The 9,951-nt window shown below is 42.8% G+C and overlaps 1 pseudogene; it reads left to right on the plus strand.

Annotated features, from left to right (window-relative positions):
- The first annotated feature begins 8,117 nt into the window (after positions 1-8,117).
- Positions 8,118-9,037, plus strand: LOC127095886 (protein FIP1-like; annotated as a pseudogene).
- The last annotated feature ends 914 nt before the right edge of the window (positions 9,038-9,951 follow it).

Here is a 9,951-nt window from a genome sequence, read left to right on the forward strand (position 1 = left end):
ATCTTGAGAAGGAAGTTGAATCAGGTGGTGTGCAGGCCAAAAGAGAACGCGGTAAGGATCGTTATTACCCATATGCTGATACGGTAACAATCCCTACTAGTAATCAATCTGCACAACAGCGGCAACCACCACCTCAGCAGAGGACACAAAGAGCAGTGGGCCAAGCGAGAAGGAGGACGGCAGATCGTCATTTCAATAAGCCGCCCGTGACTTACGCCTCTCTGTTTAAAAGGTTGAAGGATCCTGGGTTGGTGCAGCCAAGGATATTGGTTCTAGGGAAACCGGATCAGAGGGTTGCCAGTTATGATGAGAATGTCAGGTGTGAGTTCCATGCTGGGGCACCCGGACATCATGTTGAGGATTGCAAAGCTTTTAAGCATGTGGTCCAGGACTTGGTGGATTCTAAGGTAATCAATTTTGCACCGACGACAGATGATAGTGCTAACCCCGTGACAAGGCATGGTCCTGTAAAAGTGGAGATGATGTCGAAGGACAAGAAAGGGATAGAGGTGACTGAGAAGGATCAGTTAAGAATGCCCATGTCTGTGGCCCCAAAACGCCCGACGAAAAATGGAGCTTTCCCTCGTGTCGATGATTGTTGTGCGGCTATCGCTACAAAGAGGTGTGTAGTAATTGGGGAATCAGTCCAGAGAAAGATGAAAGTAGAAATGGACGATGTAAAGTGTAAAGCACCCAGTCTGGCAGTTGAAACCATCAAGGTGAAAAACACCATTGGTGTTGAGAAAGAGAAAAAGCCGTCCATTTCTTCTTACAAACAGGCGGTGGAAGTGGTGAGAAATGGAGGGATCCCAGGCTGGGGACAGATCATAGGCATTGTGGTAAAGGCGGATATGTTTGGGATTGGTTATCATCCAGGTCCAGACTCGTCTGAGCAGAACAGAGGACGTCGTCCGTCATTCACCTTTGTCAGTGCTGGAATGCTAGATTCAGATCACGCCTGTACAGTGGGTGGAGAGATTTACAGTGACCGCGAGCTGGAATCGTGGATAAAATCGTGCGTACCAGGAAGCTGGAAGGCCTAAAAAGATCATCACTGTCACTCATCCTGAAGGGTAATATTTTTGTTTTCAGATTTTATCTGCATGAAAGCCATGCGTTTTGCCCGAAACGTAATGGTCCATTGTAAGGGCCACCTCATGTTTCATTTTGCAACATTTTGCATCATTAATAAAAGGATGTTTTTCAGTCAAAAGCGGTGTTCCCTGTTTTTCATTTATTTTTGCAGTTTAAAAACAAATAAAAATGGCAATGTTTGTGTTCATTTTCTTTCCTTGAGTGTTGTCTCGTCCCGACTTTGGTATTCTCCGGATCTCATTGATAACGATTTGGTTACACCTCATATGACTTCGACAATCTGATCTATCATGCCGAAGAAGAAGGCGAAGATGATTGTGATCTGCTGGAATTAACCAGGTTGTCAAAACAAGAGGAGAAGGTGATTCAGCGCAGGAAGAGCGGGTTGAGCTTGTTAACCTGTGTATCGCCGAGGTCAGAAAGGAAGAAAATTGGGGCCGCTTCAGAGGTGAGTCGAAAGCAGAATGGTAGCCCTGTGGAAAGAGCATGTGGATACGTTGACCTGATTGTGTCAAGATATGCCAGGGTCGGATACCGATGTCGTTGTGCACAAGCTACCATGGGGAGAAGATTGTCCTCTATAGAGGCAGAATGCCAGCGCCGCGTATCAGAGTGACTTTGTTTCATGATATGATTCATCGTGGAATCAAATGCTATGATGATGACATGATAGCAAAGTCCCAAACAGAAAAGGGGCATCTGGCAGATCTGGCCAATTTGTTTGACCAGTTGAGACAATTCAAACTGAGGTCGAATTCAAGCAAGTGCACTATCAGAGTGCGATCCGGTAAGATGTTGGGGTTCATTGGAAAAAAGGAATCGAGGTTGATCCTGCTTAAAAAAAAAAAATAAAATAAAAAAAAAAAAATAAAAAATAAAAAAAAAAAACAAGAAATGCCTGAACCGAGAATGGAGAGAGAGGTTCGTGGTCTTCTGGGTAGATTGAACTACATGTCATAGTTCACATCTCACCTAACAGCCACGTGGGAACCCATTCAAAAAAAAAAGAGATCAAACGGTCAGGCGAAATGATGATTGCCAAGGGGCATCGAAAAGATAAAAGAAAAGTTGCAGGAACCTCTGATTCCGATGTCTCCTATGGAAAGAGCCTGTTAATCTGTACTTGACAGCCCTCGAGGGGTCTATGGGGTGTGTACTGGGGCAGCATGACGAGTCTTGTCGAAAAGAGCATGCAATTTACCTTAGCAAAAAGTTTACCGACTGTGAAACAATACATTCACTGTTCGAGAAAACTTGATGTACTTTGGCATAGGCTGCTCGCCGACTGAGACAGTATATGCTGGTTCATACCACTTTGTGGATTTCGAGATGGATCTGATCAGGTAGATTTCTGAAGGAGCCAGCAATGACCGGGCGGGTTGCGAAAGGGCCAATGATTTTGATTGAATACGATATTCGATAAACCGCTCAGGAGGTGATCAAAGGGGAGTGTATTGTCTGATTACCTCGCCCAGCAACCCGTAGAGGATTATCAACCGATGAAGTTTGAGTTCCCTGATGAGGACATCTCGAGGTGCTCATATCGAAAGATTATGAGGAACCGATCCCGGAGGAGGGGCTTGACCCCGAATCCGAACGGATTCTGATGTCTGATGGGGAGGTTAAGGTGGATAAGCTTTCGTTGCCCGGATAACGTTTGAATACACCGACGGTGTGATTGTGCAGAAAATGGTGGTAACCTATAAAGACTGGCATGAGATGTTGCCGTTTGCATTGCATGGGTATCGAACGTCGGTGCGCACATCTACTGGGGCAACGCCTTTCTCGATGGTATATGGAATGGAAGCTGTGTTACCGGTTGAGGTTCATATTCCCGCTTTGAGAGTCCTGATGGACGTAAGATTGCAAGAGGCTGAATGGGTAAGGACCCGGTACGAAGAGTTAAGCCTGATTGAGGAAAAGAGGCTGGCGGCCATTTGTCATGGGCAGTTATACCAGCAAAGGATGAAGCGTGCTTTCGACAAGAAGGTACGACCTCGGGTATATCACGTGGGTGATATGGTGCTGAAAAGGATCCTTCCTCCTCAAAACGATCGAAGGGGCAAATGGACACCGAATTATGAAGGTCCATTCGTGGTCAAGAAGGTTTTCTCTGGTGGAGCCTTGTTGTTAACGACCATGGATGGTGAGGATTTTCCATCCCCTGTGAATGCGGACGCAGTTAAAAAATACTTCGTGTAAAGAGACCCGCTGGACGAAAAGAACAAAATAGTCCAGGCAAAAAAGGGCATCCCGGCGAACCAAAAAACAGAAAGAAAGGTTCGGGCAAAAATTAGGGATAAAATGAAAAACTGTACACCCGGCGAGTCGAAAACCTGAAAAGGCGACTTGGGCAAAAAAGGGTATCCCGGTGGACTGAAAACCCGAAAGGGCGGTCCAGGCAAAAGGGGGATTGAAACGAACAACTGCGTCTAGCATGATCGTTTGCGCTTTGGTTAAAGCATCATGGATAAATACCCGGTAGGGATCAATCAGAAGCGTCTTGTTCAGAAGACAGAAAGCATGGAGAGTCTGAGGACATATGGGGTGTAACCGAGTTGGAACTCGATGAGATCACGGGTTTCACATTGCCATTAGGATAGATTTTTCCTTTTGTGCGCAATTACCTCTTTTCAGGAATTGCTTCCTTTGTATTGCTCAATTTGAGCCACACTTTTTTTTTAATCAATAAAATGCATATTCAGTCAAACAATTTTGTTTTTGTTTTTCATTACCGCTTTGATTGCAAAAACATCCGATTATTTTTGATAAAGAATTGTGCATTTTAAGACATACAGGTCCCTTCCAATGCATGTTTATAAGATTGAAGGCTTGAAATCTTATTCGGAAGGTTGAGTGGCCCAAGTGTTGAAATCTTGACACGCCTGGGGCACGGTTTTATCTAACGATCTGTTTTGCAGGTACCGTTAGGTATTTTCACTCACTTGCAGGTTGTGATGTGGAAGATGTTGACAAAACGAATCCGCATGGAGTCCAATCAAGGACGAGAGAATGTGAAGGGATGACGAAGAGACGTTGAGACGTACGACGACCTTTGGAATTAATCAAGAAGACTCTTCAAAGTCGGAAGATTGAAAAGTCTGTATAGTCCTCAGGAGTTCGCTCCTCGTCGAGCGCGGCGCGACTTGGAATACAAGATGATGGAGCAGAAAAGGTCCAGACGAGTCTGGGAATTCTCAAAAGTGGAAAGCTGATACGAGATTGGGAGGCGGATACCGTGGTTCGACGAGTCGATGGGTGTTCTGTACCAACTTCTCTCATTTCCCTAGCTAAGTCCCAAAGCAGAGTTGTGAGGACTAAATCCCCAGCAGATCCAAGGTCTGTGGATCCCTTAGCTGAGTCAGGATGGTTATCCTCGGCAGGTTGAAAACGGTGTTTCCTCAGCAGCCAGGCCCGAAGGTTGCTATCCCCGAGTGGAGCGGGTTTCAATGAAATATATCTCCAGCAGTGTTCACCCTACCAAGGGATTGGATGAGTTTCCGTAGCAGACTGATATCTGCATCCCCAGCTGAGTTGATTCTACCTATGGATTGCATGGGTTGTCCCCAGCGGAGTAGCATTTGTTTCCCTAGCAGGGTCAGGATGGTTATCCCCAGCAGGTGTCAGATTGATGCTTCCCCAGTCGCCAGGCCTGGAGGTTGCTGTTTCCCCGCAGAGCTATCTGTGAGCATTTCCCCAGTGAAGTCGTCAGGTATCTGTGAGGTTTCCCCAAAGCAGAGTCAGGATTGGTATCCCCGGCAAGTCGAAGACTGTTGTATCCCCACAGAGGGTTGGTGGTTCTTATCCCCAGCGGCTTCCCGAGCGGATTGGGTGCAAAGGAGGTTCTTCCCCAGCAAGGATTACCTTTTCCCAGCAGCAGTGTTATTCCCCATCAGGGTGGAATCGGAGTATTGACGAGTTCCTCGGCAGAGTGCCTTGAGCTCCTCAGAAGAGTCCCTTGATGGGGATGCCTTTTATGCATTCATCATGTAGCGTAAGCATAGCATATTGCATAGAAAGATAATAAATCGCGTAGCATTTCCATAATTATGGAGCATTACGCAGAAAAAAGTCATGCATCATTGCAAGCATAAGCTAGTTTCAAGCCGTGGTTACCACTTGAGGTCTTGGTTTCGACAGAAGTTGGAAGATGTTACTCTGATGGGTTTAGCATCATGACGTCATTTCAGCAATATTCCCCAGTAGTGCGATGCTGGAGGAAACTTCTCCGTCGGACAGAGATGGAAATGTTACGCGATCAGCGCGATTCAAGCCGTGGTTACCGCTTGAGATTTGGTTTTGCCGGACAGTGAAGACGATACTCCGAGGAGTTCAGCATTATGAGTTTGGAGCAACAGTATTTCCCAGTCATCAGTTAGTGTCTGGTCGAGCTTTCTTTGGTGTCAGTAAACATCATCATTCGATGTCCAGTAAACGTCGAGTTATTTCCCAGTCATTGTTTAATGTCTGGTCGATCATTGTTTGATGTCCTGTCAACATCATTGTTTGATGCCTGTAAACATCATTGTTTGATGCCTGTAAACATCATTGTTTGATGCCTGTCAACATCATTGTTTGATGTCCTGTCAACATCATTGTTTGATGCCTGTCAATATCATTGTTTGATGTCCTGTCAACATCCTTGTTTGATGCCTGTCAACATCATTGTTTGATGTCCTGTAAACATCCTTGTTTGATGTCCTGTCAACATCCTTGTTTGATGCCTGTCAACATCATTGTTTGATGTCCTGTAAACATCCTTGTTCGATGTCCTGTCAACATCATTGTTCGATGTCCTGTCAACATCATTGTTTGATGTCTTGTAAACATCATTGTTCGATGTCCTGTCAACATCATTGTTCGATGTTGTCATACCCCGATTTTGCTCCTAAATCTTTGATGTTTGTTTGGCATGCTTGGCCTAGCTTTACTTTGGTTTTGTATGAGGATTGTGGTTTTTGATCCAAAGTCATGGTATTGTGATTGTGGATACCTCTATGGTCTGGGTCATCTGAACAACCAAGTTTCTTGTGTTTCTAACCACTTGCCAGTCATGTTATTGGTTCATGGATACTATAACCTTATGGTCTTATTTCATGGTTTTGTTCATACACATTATCAGTCAAGTTATTTTCTTCTCAAGAGTCGAATATTCAAGCCAATTGTGAAAACAATCTCCAATCATTTTTTCAAACCATTCCAATCCATTTCATCCATTTTAAACCAGTACATGTGATTCCATACAAGAAAAATAAAAAAATTGACACTTTTGGACCAACGGTTGACTTTGGTCAACAGTTGACTTTTTGGTCAACTTTGACCAAAGTCAACCCAATTCCGAAAACCCTAAAATAAACCCATGTCCATATCCAAATTACACCAAAGGTACTGTTACATGTGGTAAAACAACACTTCCACAACTAGATCTACCAATGCAACTTCTCAATCTCAATCTCAATCTTCATTTCCCAACAACACAAGTGCACACAAAAATTCATCACAAGATGCAGTTACTATTCCAGCCACAAACAACACTCAAATTGTAAAAATAGAACCATCTAGGGTCACAAATCAAACCACAAATGCTACTGTTCAAGGAGTTGCTCCAGTTACTCCTCACCAGAATTTGAGTTCTAATTCTTCGTTGAAAGGTGTTGATTTGAACAATTACACAACTTCACTTGCTAAGAAAAAGAACAGTGAGAAAAAACAAGTACGCGGAGTTGATGGAATCTCTGATGAATTGTGATTTTTTTTTTGATGGTGAATGGGTTAAAGATGATTCTTATCCTCTTTATAAACCTGGTTCTTGTTCAATAATTGATGAACAATTCAATTGTATTCGAAATGGAAGACCGGATAAAGATTATCAGCAATACAAAATTTTGTCCCTGCTATAACATTTCTAATGGCAGTAATATTAAGAATAGAGCAAGTGAGACTGAATAGAAAAATGGATTGGCCAAAGTGGCAGGAACAATATTCTGTGTAATTGGTGCAACTGTGATTACATTATACAAGGATCCAATTTTGTAGAAAAGGACGTGCTGAAAATCCTTTGAAATCAGAAAGGATGATGATAAATGAAGAAAAGAATCCAATTTCTAAGATAACAACGTTTACAAGGGAAATCCAACTGTCAACTACATGAGTGAATTGCATCTTTTGGATACATTCCCGACTAGTAACATAAGTGCTAATATTGGTATGCAATATAATTGGGATCAACCTCGTGAGAACACGCTTCCTTCTTCATCAGGCACAACGGGACTCTCGCTAAATAACCTTGTAGACAAGACCCCGTCTGATCTTCTTGACATTGGCCAAAACACAAGTTATAGCAGAAACATCAATTTTCCAGCCAGAAATATCAATTTAAATTCTCCTATCTCAAAATATGCAGAAAACTCCTGTGACAAAAGTTCTGTCAGAGATGATATGTTCAATTTCTCCTTTGATCCACATTCTCTTAAACCTGCACAACAACATGACTATCAGCAGACAGACCAGCTCACTACCATGGTTCAACCGCCACCAATGCACGATCTTCCTATCCTTTGTATACAAATTGCAATGACCAAAGCAACACGGAAACCTGCATTTTCACAACAGAAGCAAAAATCAACGGCAGATCGTGGCATCTAAACCAATGCATCATCATAGCTACTAACATATCTGTTGCATAGAGGAAATAAAGCAAAACCTGCTGGATACCATTGCCCTGTTGGAGCCAACCAAGAACCGTAATGCAACCCACAACAAACCCTGCAGTGACCAAGTTATGAGCCTGTTACATAACCAGCAGGAAATCATCTAACAATTCCATATCAGGGATTCACTTCAGGTCATACATCAGACCTGCCATGATGGTTTAGCAACAATATGTCAAATCCTGCAATGCAAAATATTGAGCAAGCAGCCATCCTGCACAACAACATGACATGCTGAAATACTAAAGGCCAAAAGATCACCACAAACGACAGTCCAATGCAGCAAACAACAGAGTCATACCTGCATAAGCGATGGCAATGCTAACACGCTTAAACCACACATCAACACTTTCATTCACATTGCTATCTAAATCTCTCAATTCAACAACACTTACTGCCTTGTCTTGTGTTGTGTTATGTCCCTCCCAAACCCACCAAAAACAACCTGGACCTATTACTCGTCTTTTTAGTTGTACCGATGAAGAGAAGAAGAATTATAAAAGGATGCATTTGGCTCCAACTTTTGAGGTTCCTTCTATGAGTAGACATCCCAAAACTGGTGATTGGTACCCTGCAATAAACAAACCTGCCGGGGTCATACACTGGTTTAAATATAGTAAAGATGCAATAAATGTTGATTGGGTTCTCATTCTAGACACAGACATGATTATCCGAGGCCCAATTTTACCTTGGGAACTTGTTGCTGCTCTGTCTCCAAACACTGATACCCTTTGCCATGACAGCTTATGGTACTGCTGCATTGCTACTTGTTATTGTTTGGAAACCTTACACTGGTTTTCTGTCAATCTCTGCAATATTGAGGATTATTACGGTAGTTGAAGCATTATGTGCTGGAGGTTTTATGAGCCTTTTTATTGGTTACATACACCAGTACAATTCATTGAACTCCCATCCTGATGTTCTGAAGTCCTTATATTCACCACTACAACCAGCAAGTTCATTGGAGGGTCTAAGGTACCATGACTGTAGGCTCTCTGATCAGCAAATGGCTTTGTTGCAATATCAGCGTGAAAATCTTCATTTTTTGGAGTGTGGAGATTCTTCGTTTGCAAGAGTCTTTAAGTAAATATGAACGAACCGAAGATCGGAGTACACCTCAGGTTAACCTTGCTCATCTACTGGCAGCTCGTGATCAGGAATTGCGTACAATTTCTGCAGAGATGAACCAAATGCAACCTGAACGTGAAAGATTTACCATGACCATCGCTTGAGTTTACAAAGGAAAAACCTGTTATCAGCTGCAGTCATCCTGCAGTAACACCATAATCACACGAGCTTTACATGACCATTATACCATGACTTGGATCCCTCGCCTTGACGACCAATCTTTACCTTGATGAACTGGTCCTGCATTCATCAATAATCAAATACCCTAATCACATGATCAAACATGGTACATACATGATTGATTTGGCAAATCAAAGCACAATCATTTGTCTCACCATATGAAGTTTCTGCCCGCCAAATTAAAATCAAGAAAGATCACTGCTTCTGCCTCCAACTTAGTTGGCTCAAGATATAACAGGTTTTGGAATGGGACAAGGTGAAAACCAAATCTCCTCATGTCTTCGTCGTTTTTACTGCAGTAAAAAAAAACACAAAAGCAATTGGCAAGTCAGTTGAAAATTCAAGAGTTCCCAATTTGGCATCCAGACAAAAAACGAAGAGAAAGCATGAGTGCAGTTTACCGGTTCTGATTTAGCATCAAGTAAGGCCAATCCCGACTGAGCACATCAAAAGGGATTCTGCAGAGACCTCTTTTGATGTCAAAACCCTAAAATGCGTGGAGGATAAATTCAAGAGAAAGAGGAATCAGTAAAGAGAGAGGGGATTGAGGAGGCGGAAGAGAAAGAAAACTGTTCAACAAAAACCCCAAGAAAATCTGGATTCCACTCAGAAGAGAAACGATATCATAACTTAGAAGGATTCAGGAAGAGCATTACCTACGCTTTCGTCGGTCGATCCAGCTGCAACTGGTTAGTTCCATTTTCGATCCATCTCTCATCTTTAATGTAGCTTCATGATTGTCTTCCTTGCGTGTTCTTATTGTGCTATGTTGTTGAATTTTTGCTGTTGTTCAAAAATGGAATGTGATTTTTTGAGAAAGAAGGTGGATTTTTTTTTT

This window comes from Lathyrus oleraceus, chromosome 6 (assembly GCF_024323335.1).
Source record: "Lathyrus oleraceus cultivar Zhongwan6 chromosome 6, CAAS_Psat_ZW6_1.0, whole genome shotgun sequence".
In the NCBI taxonomy this organism is placed as follows: Eukaryota; Viridiplantae; Streptophyta; class Magnoliopsida; order Fabales; family Fabaceae; genus Lathyrus; species Lathyrus oleraceus.